Source organism: Capsicum annuum, unplaced genomic scaffold (assembly GCF_002878395.1).
Source record: "Capsicum annuum cultivar UCD-10X-F1 unplaced genomic scaffold, UCD10Xv1.1 ctg2990, whole genome shotgun sequence".
In the NCBI taxonomy this organism is placed as follows: Eukaryota; Viridiplantae; Streptophyta; class Magnoliopsida; order Solanales; family Solanaceae; genus Capsicum; species Capsicum annuum.
The window spans coordinates 100486-115432 of NW_025836421.1; the positions used below are offsets into that span (position 1 = coordinate 100486).

At 36.4% G+C, this 14947-nt stretch overlaps 1 pseudogene; it reads left to right on the top strand.

Moving 5' to 3' along the window:
* The first annotated feature begins 351 nt into the window (after positions 1–351).
* On the top strand, positions 352–13318 carry LOC124891064 (annotated as a pseudogene).
* The last annotated feature ends 1629 nt before the right edge of the window (positions 13319–14947 follow it).

Sequence of the window (14947 nt, forward strand, 5' to 3'; positions counted from 1 at the left end):
TCCTTAGCATGCCCCGACTAATTTTTGGCCCAAATCACTCCTGAGTCCTGGTCCCACCCTGAAAACCGTATTCTATAGAATATCGATTTAGCCCAAAAATGCCCCGTTTGCGCCGTTTTGCCTGTTTGACCACCTAAATGGCCCCTCGCACACAAACAAACAATACTAGGCTTCTCCCCAGCCTCCCTGGCATGCCCCGATTGATTTCTGTCCTAAATCATACTAGGGTCTCGGGCCCAACCTGAAAATTGTGGGCTATAGCACACCAATTTGGCTAAAAATGCTCCGTTCATGCTGATTCGCCCATTTGACCACCCAAATGGCCCTTCCCACACAAGTATATCATAAATTTATAATGATACACCTGATTTTGATGCATTACATGGTAAGGATGTATGGAAGTTCGCGGAAGCTAACCCTGGACATAGTAACCTACTAAATAGCGTTATGGAATGGGATGCTAGGGTAGCCATATCTATGATTATAAATGATTTTCCTGAGATATTTAAGGGGGTGAACACTATGGTTGATGTTGGTGGTGGTGACGGAACAACATTAAGATTTATTAATAAAGGTTTTTCCATGGATTAATAGGATTAATTATGATCTACCTCATGTTGCTTCTGTTGCTCCTCATGCTAATAGTATTAGACATGTTGGAGGTGACATGTTTAACTATGTTCCTAAAGCTGATGTTGTTTTCCTCATGGTAAGTAGATATTTAATACATAGTAGTCCATTTAAAGATCTCGTTATGCTTGGGGTTCAAGGAAGTGCCGAATCACAAGGGTTGCTCGCACTATTCACGGGGTTCAGGAAAAGATCGGAGCACAAGGGTTTACGAAAAGGCTCCGTACATAAACCTTTATGGTTCTAACTTTTCTCTAATCCCACGTATATAGAAGCTTTAGTGCATTGGGCTGTCCATATAAAGCTCTCACTATGCTTGGGGTTCAGGGAAGGGTCGAATCATATGAGTTTCTCTCGCTATGCACAGGGTTCAAGGAAGGGTCAAATCATAAAGTTTTAAGGTAAGACTGCATACAATAAACCTTTATGGTTCAGCCTTTATTTCGATCTCACATATAGCGAAGCTTTAGTGCACCGAGCCGAATTGAACTTGTTTTAAAATATTTGACATTATAATTAAGATAGAAGTTAATTTCTTCAATAGTCATTCGTGTTATAAAAGTGCCTTAGTAATTTAAAGTTATTTTTGTTTGTTTATGCTAATAAAGTCATCCATGATTGTGCCATTATTAGCCACAAAATGATTCCTACATTAAAAAAAACTAGTAATTAACATGAATGGACCCCTTTATATAAGTTTGAAATTAGGTTTAAAGTTGTACAAATTGATATATTTAACATTATTGTTATTAGTGTTATTAATTTCCATAACCTCATGTATATTGTTGTATATGTTATATTGGTGGGTTTTGCATGATTGGGGAGATAAAGAATGCATACAAATATTAACAAAGTGTAGAGAAGCAATTCCAAAAGACAAAGGGAAAGTGATAATATTCAAAGCAATAATTGGTGAAAAAACAAGAAAATATTAGAGAAAAGACATCTTTTCCCCCTGAACTTGTCCTCCAAACTCACTTTAGCACTTAAACTTAACTTCTATTTATTTATCCCTTTTAACATCTTTAAAGTATATTATTTTAACCACTCAAAACTAAAAACCACTCTCATAACGGAGAGTGTGTTACACTCACCTACACATTAACGCCATGTCAATGCCACATCAGAGCCATGTCATTGCTTGTAACGCCCCAAATCTGGTACCCAGAATGCTACACTGTGCTCGTGACTCCAAAGGAATACAAGCCAACCCAGGACTGATATTTGTACCAGACCAACATAATCTACTGTATCAATGCAGAAATAAAGGCTGAAAGGCCATAAGGTTCAAAACTGTAATATAACTAATAAAACATAATATCTGGATGGGGTATGAAATACCCAAAACAACTGAAATAAACTGCCTGAACATGAAAGTCTGAAAAGCCTCTATCTGTCTAAATAAGAAGTTAATGGGACATGTCCCCAACTAACTCCAACTACTGAAATAAACTAAGTATAGAAATGATAAAATAATGATCATGTCCTCAAAGGATGAGGACTCACTGCTGACTCTGACTGCTGAGTACTAGAATGCTACTAATGCTCTAGAGCTCATGCTTCTGAACCTATGGTATAAAACACCATAGCGCAAATGCATCAGTACAATTGAATATACTGGTATACATGTGAGGTAGGCTAAATGCAAAGGGTACATATGCATGAACTGAACTAACTGACTGTATAACATGAATGTGAGAATACATGCATGAATACATAGACTGTAACTGAGATTGTAATGATACTGATTACTGAGTATGAATAATGATAACATGAGTTACTAATAACTGATACTGAAGGACTGTGTCTGACATCCTAGGTTCTGATGGAACTAGCTGAGTTCCGTACTATTCTAAGTTGACTATATCTGACAGTCCTGAATTCTGTAAAACTATCTGAGTTCTATTACTGAGACTGAATGAATGTATCTGATGGTCCTGATTCTATAACTGAAATTATGGAAAGTATTCATCTAACTGACATGCCCCAAATAACGCATTATAGCTGAGTTGGGGTTCAATTTGTAACCCCAATTAGAAGGGTGTCAATACCGTGCCACTAGTAAGGACAAGTTGTGGGTAACCCTCATCTAATAGTATCCCCAAAAGAGAATGGTAAGTACCTCATCTGATAGTGCTTATCCACCTCATCAACCCTTATCTAACAGTGTGTGGTCCCATCTTTGGGTTTACTCGGTGGTAATTCCTACTCTCATCTTAATAGACATTGAACATGATTAACTGAACTGGATTACGCTGAATTCATGGAGTTTCGTTAACTGATGGAATACTATTGAGATTACTGAATTACTGAGCTTTTCTAAGTCACATGACTAACTGAGTTCTATGGATCATGGCTTGACTAAGGATATCGTGAGAACATGACACTGGTTCTAGGCACACAACTATATTTTTCGGGTACAAGTACCCCCAGGACTCGATAGCATAAGAGTAATTCATGGCATGAATTCTAAAGCACAACAATGGCTACACATATATCCATAATCCATTGACTAAGACATTTCATCAAACACTTGACATACATGAACTTGTATATGAATGGGGATTTCATATTATCATACTAGTACAACACTTTTCCTTCACATAGGCATTTAATCAAATACATAGTGAGCATAGTATATGTAGACAACATTACGCAACAAGTAAACATCATGATTCAATTCTAATTTCACTATTCAAGGGCTCAATTATGGGTTCACATGAATCTACACCTATAATAATTAATTCCACTTAAAATTTATCACCAAACATGGATTAGAATTCAATTGGTCATTATCAACATGAACAAAAGCAAACCCATCATGGAATTCATAAAAATCCATATACTTGAACTTTGAAAAGAGATTCTTGGGCTTCATGGATGAAAGGATTCCATGAATGAACACTATACAAACCCTAAAAAGGAAACCTTAAAGGTTCTTAGAGTCCTTGGGCGGATTTCTTGAGATTTATCTTGATTCTTGAGAGCTAGGGTTTCTTGTCTTGAGAGAGAGTAACTCAATTTGGGAAAAATAGAGTGAATAATGATATCCTTAGGTCATGTAGGGCTAAATTTCATGTTTAAGGATGAACTAAAATCATGGGAAAAGGATGTATCTTTTAAAAGTTTTGAAAATTTCCTGACCTGGACCCCTGGCGCGATGCGGCTCTATTGCGTCGTGTCACTAGAATTTAACAACTGGGAAATTGGACGATGGCACGATGCGGGGACATCGTGGAGCTTCACTGGAATCTAATAATTGGGATTTGGGAGCCCTATGAGATGCGGTGAAATTGCGGAGTATTACTGGAAATTAACAAATGTCATTTTGGCTTTTGGCGCGATGCTCCACTGATTGAGATGATGGTGTTTTACGACTAAAACTTTAAATCACCATAACTTCTCACCCGGTTATCGAATTTACGCAAATCTTATATCGACGGAAAGCTTATTGAATTTTCCACATGATATAGAGTGAAAATATTGAAAATTTCTTGTGTATAAAAGTGGATTCATATTTAAAACATGTCTTTAATATTTTTTTCAATTAATTCAAGCTAGGTAGAAGTACGGGGTATAATAATATCTCCTCCTTGGGAACATTCGTCCTCGAATGAGATTGACTGAGAGAGGGGAGAAAAGATAAACTGCACATTAATGACTAAAACATGATTTCATGACTGATATGACTAATAACTGAGTATATCATACTGAACATGCATGTCTGATGCATGTGTAAGTGATTCATGAATGCATGTGTAAGTGATTCATGGATGCATGACTGAGATCTCTGATAACTGAGTTTCTCACAAGGAGAATGCATATCTTATGCATGAATACATGACTAATCTGATACATTAATAAATGACTGAATATGCAATGGTACTTAGTACCAAGTTTAAAATAGAATTCTTAACATAAAATTGATACCAAGTTTGTAACTGAAATCTTGACATAAAAACTAAAAAACGTAAGGAGAACTGTTACCTTGAGCTAGGTTTGAGTTGGCAGGGAAGAGTTGAGGATACTTGGTTCGCATGTATGCTTCTGCTTCCCAAGTAGCTCCCTCAACAGACTGATTTCTCCAAAGAACTTTGACTAGAGGGACTTCTTTGTTCCTTAGTCTATGAGTATAATAGTCTAGGCTTTCGACCGAATTCTCTTCATAAGAAAGGTTGTTTTGAATATCTATGCTCTGAATAAGGAATACAAATGCTAGGTCACCTATACACTTCTTGAGCAAAGAGACATGGAAGACTGGATGAACTGAGGCTAGATTTGAAGGAAACTTGAGATCATAAGCTACCTTGCTGAAGCGACTGAGAATCTTGAAGGGACCGACATATTGGGGACTGAGCTTTCCCTTTTTGTTGAATCTCTTCACTCCCTTAATGGAAGAGATACTTAGATAGATGTAGTCACCAACCTTGAAATTGAGGTCCTTTCTACACACATCTGCATAAGACTTCTATCGACTCTGAGCAGCACGGAGTCTTTCTCTGATCAACTAGACTTTTTCTAAGGCATCAAATACTAAGTCAGGCCATATAACTAAAGCCTCACTAACTTTGAACCAACCAACTGGAGATCTGCACCTCCTACCATAGATAGCTTAGAATGAAGCCATCTTAATACTGGAATGATAGCTATTGTTGTATACAAACTCCATCAAAGGCAAGTGGTTATCCCAACTACCCTTGAAATCAATTGCACACGCCCTTAACATATCTTCTAGGGCTTGAATTCACTTTTCTTCTTGACCATCTGTCTGATCATGAAAGGTTGTGCTAAGATGAACTTGGGTACCAAGACCTTTTTGGAATGTTTTCCAAAAATGTGAGCTAAACTGGGTACCTCTATCTGAGACAATAGATAGAAAAACACCGCGCAACCTGACCAACTCCCTAACATAGAGTTTGGCGTAATCCTCAGCTGAATAGAAGGTATGGACTGGAAGGAAATAAGCTTATTTAGTTATTCTATCTGTAATGACCCTAACTGAATCATGTTGATGATGAATACTAGGCAAACCCGTCACAAAGTCCATGTTCACTTCTTCCCACTTCCAAGTAGGAATATTGAACTCTTCTATGGACCAACTAGGCTTCTGATGCTCTATCTTAACTTGTTGACATATAAAGCACTTAGCCACAAATTCTGCAATATCTCTCTTCATCCCACTCCACCAATAGATTTCCAGCATATCGCGGTACATCTTTGTGGCCCCTGGATAAATAAAGTAGCACACACCATGCGCTTCTATAAGAATTCATTGTCTTAAGTCATCTACACGTAAAACACACAGATGACCCTGACAATGTAGGACACCATCTCTCTCTTGGGAGAAAACCTCTACTTTCTGATCCTTGATTGACTCTTTTATCTTGACAAGGCTAGGATCTCTATCTTGCTTTTCTTTTACCTCAGAAACTAGAGATGATTCTGAACTACTCTGAACCCATATGTCACCCTCATTGGTATCGACTAAGAGAATTCCTAGTATGTTAAGTTGATGGATTTCCTGAGCTAACTTCTTCTTACTGTCCTCAACATGTGCAACACTACCCATGGACAGTCTACAGCGTCGACCACTATGTTAGCCTTGCCCAAATGATAAAGGATACTCATGTCATAATCTTTCAAGAGCTCTAACCACCTTCTCTGATGAAGATTGAAATCTTTTTGATAAAAGACATACTGAAGGCTCTTATGATCTGTGAACACATCTATATGAACCCCGTATAGATAATGCCTCCAAATCTTTAAGGCAAATACTAAGGTTGCTAACTCAAGATCATGAGTAGGATAGCTCTTCTCATGGGGTTTAAGCTGTATGGAGGCGTAGGCTATGACCTTACCATGCTGCATGAAGACACAACCCAAACCTACTCTGGATGCATCACAATACACCACAAACCCATCTGGACCATCTAGAAGAGCTAAGACTGGAGCTGAGGTTAGTCGAGTCTTCAACTCCTGAAAACTCTTGTCACAAGGATCTAACCACTGAAACTTAACTTTCTTCTAAGTCAATATTGACATAGGGGATGTAATAGATAAAAATCCCTCAACAAACCGTCTGTAATATCAAGCTAAATCCAAGAAACTCCTAATACCTAATGGAGAGATAAGGCAGGGCCAGTTTCTTACCACTTTGGTCTTTTGAGGATATACTCTAATGCCATCACCGAAAATAATATGACCAAGGAATTCTACTGAGCTTATCCAAAATTTGCACTTACTAAATTTGGTGAATAGCTGATGATCTCTGAGAGTCTGAAGTACGATTCTGGGATGGTCTGCATGATCACATTCACTATGGGAATAGACAAGGATATCATCTATGAAAACTATGATGAACATGTCCAAGTACTTCTTGAACACACGGTTCATCAAGTCCATGAAAGTTGTAGGGGCATTGGTAATACCAAAGGACATGACTAAGAATTTGAAGTGACTATATCGAGTACGGAAGGTTGTTTTTGGGATGTCACATTCTCTGAATCTGAGCTGATGATAGCCTGATCTGAGGTCTATCTTAGGGAAATAGTTGGCACCCTGAAGTTGGTCAAACAAGTCATCAATTTGGGGAAGTGGATACTTGTTCTTGACCATGACTTTATTGAGTTGACGATAATCTATGCATATTCTGACAGAACCATCTTTCTTGCGCACGAATAAGACTGGAGAACCCTACAGGGACACACTGGGTTTGATGAATCCCTTATCTAAGAGATCCTTCAACTGTTCTTTCAGTTCTTTGAGTTTTGCAGGTGCCATTCTATATGGCAGAATAGATATAGGCTGAGTATCTGGAAGAAGATCAATACCAAAGTTTATTTCCCTTTTGGGAGGAACCCTTGGAAGATCTTCGGGAAAGATATCTGAATACTCACTTACTACTGGGACTGATTCAAGACTGGGAGTTTTAGAACTAGAGTCCTTAACTCAAACAAGATGGTAGACACATTCCTTAGATATCATTTTCTGTGCCCGAAGGTAGGAAATAAGCTGACTTTTGAAAACTGAAATACTACCTCTCCACTCTAGGACAGGTTCATTCAAAAACTGAAATTACACTATTCTATTTCTATAGTCGACTGTGGAATAGCAGGAATAAAACCAATCCATGCTGAAAATGACATCAAAATCAGTCATCTCTAATTCGACTAAGTCTGCTGAAGTGACTTTCTAAAATATCATAACCGGGCAGTTCCTATATACCCGCTGGGCTATGATGGTTTTACCCACTGGGGTAGAGACTGAAAAGGGGTCTTCTAGAATTTTAGGACTGACTCCAAAATCGCCTGCTATGTAAGGAATAACAAAAGACAAGGAAGCACCTGGATCTAGCAAAGCGTAAACATGCACATGAAAGATCTGTAATGTACCAGTAACTACATTAGGAGAATTTTCCTGATCTTACCGGTACTGAAGAACATAAAGTCAATTGGGGCGTTTCCCACTAGTAGTACTGAAAGTGGCACCCTGCTAATTTGGACGAGCGGACTAGGCTGAGAAACGATTCTTTCGATCCTGATAACCTGACTGGGGACAATATCTGACTCTGTGGCCTAGCTTTCCATATCTAAAATAGACATCTCTACCAGCTCTGTAAGCGCCCTTGTGGTTCTTACCACAAGTCTGACAAAGAGGATTAGTTCGAACATTGCTGACACTGCTATAAAACTTAGAGCCTGGCTCCCTATCTCTATTACCATCCCTGAATTTAGAAGCTAGAGAGCTATTTAAAGAAGGAGCTGGAACTAATGACTTAGGATGAAATTGAGAACAATTACCTCCTTCTGATTTGGGCTGCGCAAAGTTGAAACCACCTCTCCTTGCTTTCTTATTTTATTTCTGCCTCATCTTAATCTTTTGCTCTTCTATTTGCTGAGCATGAGTCATAATCCTGACTATGTTTATGTCACTATTCAACATCACAGACCTTCAGTCATTGACCATAATATTGCTTATCTCTGAAACAAACTTACTCATATTGGTCCTGTTGTCTGCAACCACATAAGGGGCATATCTGGCTAATTGAGTAAACTTAAGAGAATAATCTTTCACCGTCATGTTTCCCTACCTGATGTTGATAATTTCTAACACCATAGCCTCTCTCAGCTTTTGGGGAAAGAATCTATCTAAGAACGCAGTGACAAATTCCTCCTACTCAATAGGTCCTGCATCAACTGACCTCTCTGACTTCTACTGTTTAAACTAAGTGTGAGTAATATCCTACAACTAATATATAACTAGCTCAACACTCTCACTCAAAGTAACCCTCACGATGTCTGTAATCTTCTAAACCTGATCAATGAATTCCTGAGGGTCATTGTCTAACTTAGACCCAAAAAAAAGATGAAGGATTCATTCAGGTGAAGTCTTAAATCCTGGCTGCAGCTGAATTGACCACTGGGTTGGCTGGAATGATAGCTAGTCATTCCTTCTGAGCAGCAACTGACTGAGCAAGAGTAGTGAATACAGCTCTAAACTCTGCATGAGAAACATGTTCACTGAAAGGACCCTCGAGCTGAGGGGCTGACTGATTCCCATTTTTTCTTTTGGGAGGCATATTCTGTAGAAGAAAGGGGGAAACGAATTAGACTGAGATTTAAGCTTGAGCTCATGCTCACTGGTATGACATAAATACTGAAATAAGGGAAACTGTTCCTAAAACATCTCATAACCTCTTGTACATAAATGTGGCACGCAACACACCCATGTACAAGACTCTACTAGATTTGACTTTCAGACTTCCTAGAACTCTATTGAACCTTAATCTTTGATACCAAGTTTTTAACGTCCCGAATCTAGTACCCAAAATGCTACACGATGCTCGTGACCCCGTAGGAACACAAGCTAACCCATGACTAATATCTGTACCTGAAAACTACATAATATACTATATCAATGCATAAATAAAGGCTGAAAGGCCATAAGGTTCAAAACTATAATATAACTGATAAAACATAACATCTGGATGGGGTATGAAACACCCAAAACAACTGAAATACACTACTTGAACATGAAAATGTCCCCAATTAACTCCAACTACTGAAATAAACTAAGTACGAAAATGATAAAATAATGATCATGTCCTCAAAGGATGAGGACTTACTGCTGACTCTGACTGCTGAGTACTAGAATGATATTGACGCTTTAAAGCTTATTCTTCTAAACCTATGGTATAAAACACCATAGAGCAAATGCATCAGTACGATTGAATATACTGGTATGCATGTAAGGTAGGCTGAATGCAAAGGGTATATATGGATGAACTGAACTAACTGACTCTATAACATGAACGTGAGAATGCATGCATAAATACATAGACTGTAACTAAGATTGTGAGGCTGATAACATGAGTTACTGATAACTAAAATTGAGCGACTATGTCTGGGAGTCTAGGTTTTGATGGAACTAGCTGAGTTCCGTACTATTCTAAGTTGACTGTATCTGACAGTCCTGAATTCTGTAGAACTATCTGAGTTCTATTACTGAGACTGAATGACTGTATCTGATAATCCTGATTCTATAACTGAAACTGTGGAAAGTAGTCATCTAACTAACATGTCCTAAATAATGCATTATAGCTGAGTTGGGGTCCAATCTGTAACCCCAATTAGAAGGGTGTCAATACCGCGCCACTGGAAAGGACAAGCTGTGGGTAACCCTCATCTAATAGTATCCCCAAAAGAGAACAGTGGGCCCCTCATCTGATAGTGCTTATCTACCTCATCAAACCTTATCTGACAGTGTTGATGTCTCAACCTATGCTGGCTACGTAGTTCTGGAACGCAAGGATTACTTCTAAGAATCACACCCTCATCTGACAGTGTGAGTTCCCATCCTTGGGTTCACTCGGTGCTAATTCCTACCCCAATCTGAATAGACACTAAACATGATTAACTGAACTGGACTATGTTGAATTCATGGAGTTCCGTTAACTGATGGAATACTATTGAGATTACTGAATTACTGAGCTTTCCTAAGTCACATGACTAACTGAGTTATATGGATCATGGTTTGACTAAGGATATCATGAGAACTTGACACTAGTTCTAGGCACACAGCTATATTTTTTGGGTACAAGTACCCCTAGGACTCGATAGCATAAGAGTAATTCATGGCATGAATTCTAAAGCACAACAATGGCTACACATATATCCATAATCTATTGACTAAGACATTTCATCAAACACTTGACATGCATGAACTTGTATATGAACGGGGATTTTATATTATCATACTAGTACGACACTTTTCCTTCACATAGGCATTGAATCAAATACATAGTGAGCATAGTATATGTGGACAATATTACGCAACAAGTAAACATCATGATTCAGTTCTAATTTCTCTATTCAAGGGCTCAATCATGGGTTCACATGAATCTACACCTATAATAATTAATTTCACTTAAAATTTATCACCAAACATGGATTATAATTCAATTGGTCATTATCAACATGAACAAAAGCAAACCCATCATGGAATTCATAAAAATTCATATACTTGAACTTTGAAAAGAGATTCTTGGGCTTCATGGACGAAAGGAGTCCATGAATGAATACTATGCATACCTTAGAAAGAAAACCTTAAGGGTTCTTGGAGTCCTTGGATAGATTTCTTAAGATTTACCTTGATTCTTGAGAGCTAGGATTTCTTGGCTTGAGAGAGAGTAACTCAATTTGGGAAAAATAGAATGAATAATGATATCCTTAGGTCATGTAGGGTTAAATTTTGTGTTTAAGGCTGATCTAAAATCATGGAAAAAGACCCATTTAACCCTGGACGCGTCTTTTAAAATTTGTAAAAATTTCCCAACCTGGACCCCTGGCGCGACGATCGCTATCGCGCCGTGTCACTGAAATTTAACAACTAAGAAATTGGACGACGGTGCGACGCGGGGACATCGCGAAGCTTTACTGGAATCTGACAATTGAGATTTGGGATCCCTCCGCGATGCGGTGAAATTGCCGAGTCTTACTGGAAATTGAAAAATGTCATTTTGGCTTATGGTGCGACGCGCCACTGACTAAGATGACGGTGTTTTATGACTGAACCTTTAAATCGCCATAACTTCTCACCCGGTTATTGGATTTAGGCGAACCTTATATCGACGGAAAGCTTATTGAATTTCCCACATGACAAAAAGTGAAAATCTTGAACATATCTTTAACATTATTGGGACGAATTCAAGCTAGGTAGAAGTACGGGGTATTACATTGCCACGTAAGAAGTTCAATTTTTCTAAAAAAAAAATTAATCCCTCACACAATATTTTTATATATTTTTTTAAAAACTAAAAAATATATATTTACTATTTTTTATATATAAATATATATAGTTATATATATAAATATATAGGCACCCCCACCCCCCATTTTCTTTCTTCTTCACAACCCCTACCCAGCCCGCCCCCTACCGTGCACCGCAGCCCCCTCCCCCTTTCTATCTTCTTCAAACCACCCCACCTCTATCCTCTCCACCATTTTCTATCTTCTTTAAACTTAAACATATTATTAATAGCCATTAAGGAAACCCACCAAAATCAATTCAAAATATAATTAAAAGCCCCTTCTAATTCTAACACAAACCCAACAAAACAAATAGCTCAAAACATACCATACAACAAAAACATAGAAAACAAAATCAAGATTAAATTTTTAAAACATAATTAAAATCCCTTTATGATTCCTTCATCAAACCACCAATTCAAGAAACAATAATTAAATAGCATCACCACATTTCAATTCAAAACTCTTTATTCTGAAATATTCTGGCAAAACTCATCGAAAAATAATTAAAACAAACCCACAAAAAATATATGCACACCATTAACATCACCACCACCATTAACACCACCACCACCATTAACACCGCCGCTAATAACTTTTCTTCAATTTCAATTTTATTTCAAATTTTCAAATTCATGAAGATAACTTTTAATTTTAGAAATTTAATTTCATTCTTTTCTAATTATCTTAAGTCAAGGAATTTAGGTGGATTAAAGAATTTGGTAATTGAAAGAGAAGATATTAGGGGTTTGGAGGGGAGGGGGTGGGGCTGGTGGTGGAGAAATTGGTTGTTGAAGGAGAAGGGGAGCTGGTGGTGGTGGGCTTGGAGAGTAAAAATTATGGTGGGGGTAGGGGTAGAAGAAGAATATGGGAAATGAAGGTGGAGGGATATGAAGAAGATGAAGAAATAGGGGTGAGGGGTATGAAGAAGATGAAGAAATGGGGGTGGGGGTATGAAGAAGGTGGTTTTATATACATATATTAAAAAGTGGGGCCTTATCAGTTTTTAAATTAAAATATGCGCTTTTTTTTCTTTTTGTTTTTAAAAATTCCACGTCAGCTTTAGGGGTGAAAATAATATACTTTAAAGATGTTAAGGGAGGTAAATAAACAGAAGTTAAGTTTAAGTGCTAAAGTGAGTTTGGAGGACAAGTTCAGGGGGAAAAGATGTCTTTTCTCAAAATATTATAAGAGGATCAAATAATGAAAAGCTCAAAGATGTTGGTCTAATGTTGGATATGGTTATGATCGATCACACAAGCAATGGAAAAGGGAGAATATCAAAAGAATGGTCTTATGTTTTGAATGCTAATGGATTTAATAGACACACTATTAGTCATATCAATGTTGTTTAATCTGTTATTCAAGCTTATCCTTCTTGATTTTTAGCGTGTGTTCAAAGGTGAGTTCAGAATTTAGACTTTGTCGATTCATTAATAAAATTGTTAACATTGAACTTTTTCGTATCTTTAACTTCGAAGCTATTATTTGTTGAAGTTTTAGTGAATTTACATTTCATATCGAACATATTCATATTGCGTTTTAAATGATGCTAGATTTGGTAGAAGCACTATTAGTCACATTAATGTTGTTCAATCTTTTATTCAAACTTATCCTTCTTGATTTTAATCGTGTATTCAAAGGCGGATTCAGACTTAGAACTTTTTTGTTCATTAATAAGATCATTATTGCAGTTTTAGTAAATTTACATTTCATATGGAACGTACTAGATTCAGATGAATTCATTTGGTAGACATACTATTAGTCACATTAATGTTGTTCAATCTATTATTCAAGCTTATCCTTCTTGATTTCTATCATGTTTTTAAAAGTGGATTCAGAATTTAGACTTTGTCAGTTCATTAATAAGATTGTTAATATTAAATATTGTTGTATCTTTAATTTCAAATCTATTATTTGTTGAAGTTTTGGTAAGTTTATGTTCCATATCGAAGGTACTAAATTCCAATGAATTCATATTATATTTTGAATGATGCTGGATTTAAGTAGACACGCTATTAGTCAAATTAATGTTGTTTAATCTATTCTTCAAGCTTATCCTTCTTGATTTCTATTATGTGTTCAAAGGAGGAGTCAGAATTTAGACTTCGACAGTTCATTAATAAGTTTGTTAACATTGAAACTTGTTGTATCTTCAACTTCAAATCTCTTATTTGTTGAAGTTTTAGTAAATTTACATTTCATATCGAACGTACTAGATTCAGATGAATTCATATTATGTTTTGAATGCTGCTAGATTTGGTAGACACACTATTAGTCACATTAATGTCGTTCAATTTGTTATTCAAGCCTATCCTTCTTAATTTCTATAGTGTGTTTAAAGGCCGATTCAGAATTTGAACTTTGTTGGTTCATTAATAAGATTCTTAGTGCCGGATCTTGTTGTTTTTTTTAAACTATGAAATCAAACTTATTATTTGTTGTAGTTTTAGTAAGTTTGCATTTCATATCGAACGTACTAGATTCAAATGAATTCATATTATGTTTTGAATGACGCTAGATTTGATAGACACAATATTAGTCACATTAATGTTGTTCAATATGTTATCAAGTACATTCTTCCTAATTTTTATCGTGTTCAAAGACAGATTTAGAATTTAGATTTTGTTGGTTCATTACTAAGATTCTTAGCATTGAACCTTGTTGTATTTTTAAAATTATAAAATCAAATCTACTGTTTATTGTTGTTTTAGTGAATTTACATTTCATATTGAATGTACTAAATTCATATAAACTAGTGAAATGGTCCGCACTTCGCACATTTGTAAAAAATTATATTACTTGTATTTGAATATTTCAGATTCTTTTAAAAGATAATATTAAGTTTACGAATTTGTTTTTAAAAGTTTAAAAGGTTATTAAGTTTTACTCTTTTATTAATAATTTACTTCATTTTAAAAGAGAAGATAACATTAAAAATAACAACCTTTTCTTCTAATTTAACATAATTTCAGCTTCTAGAATTCAATCAAATTACTTTGGAAGTGTAC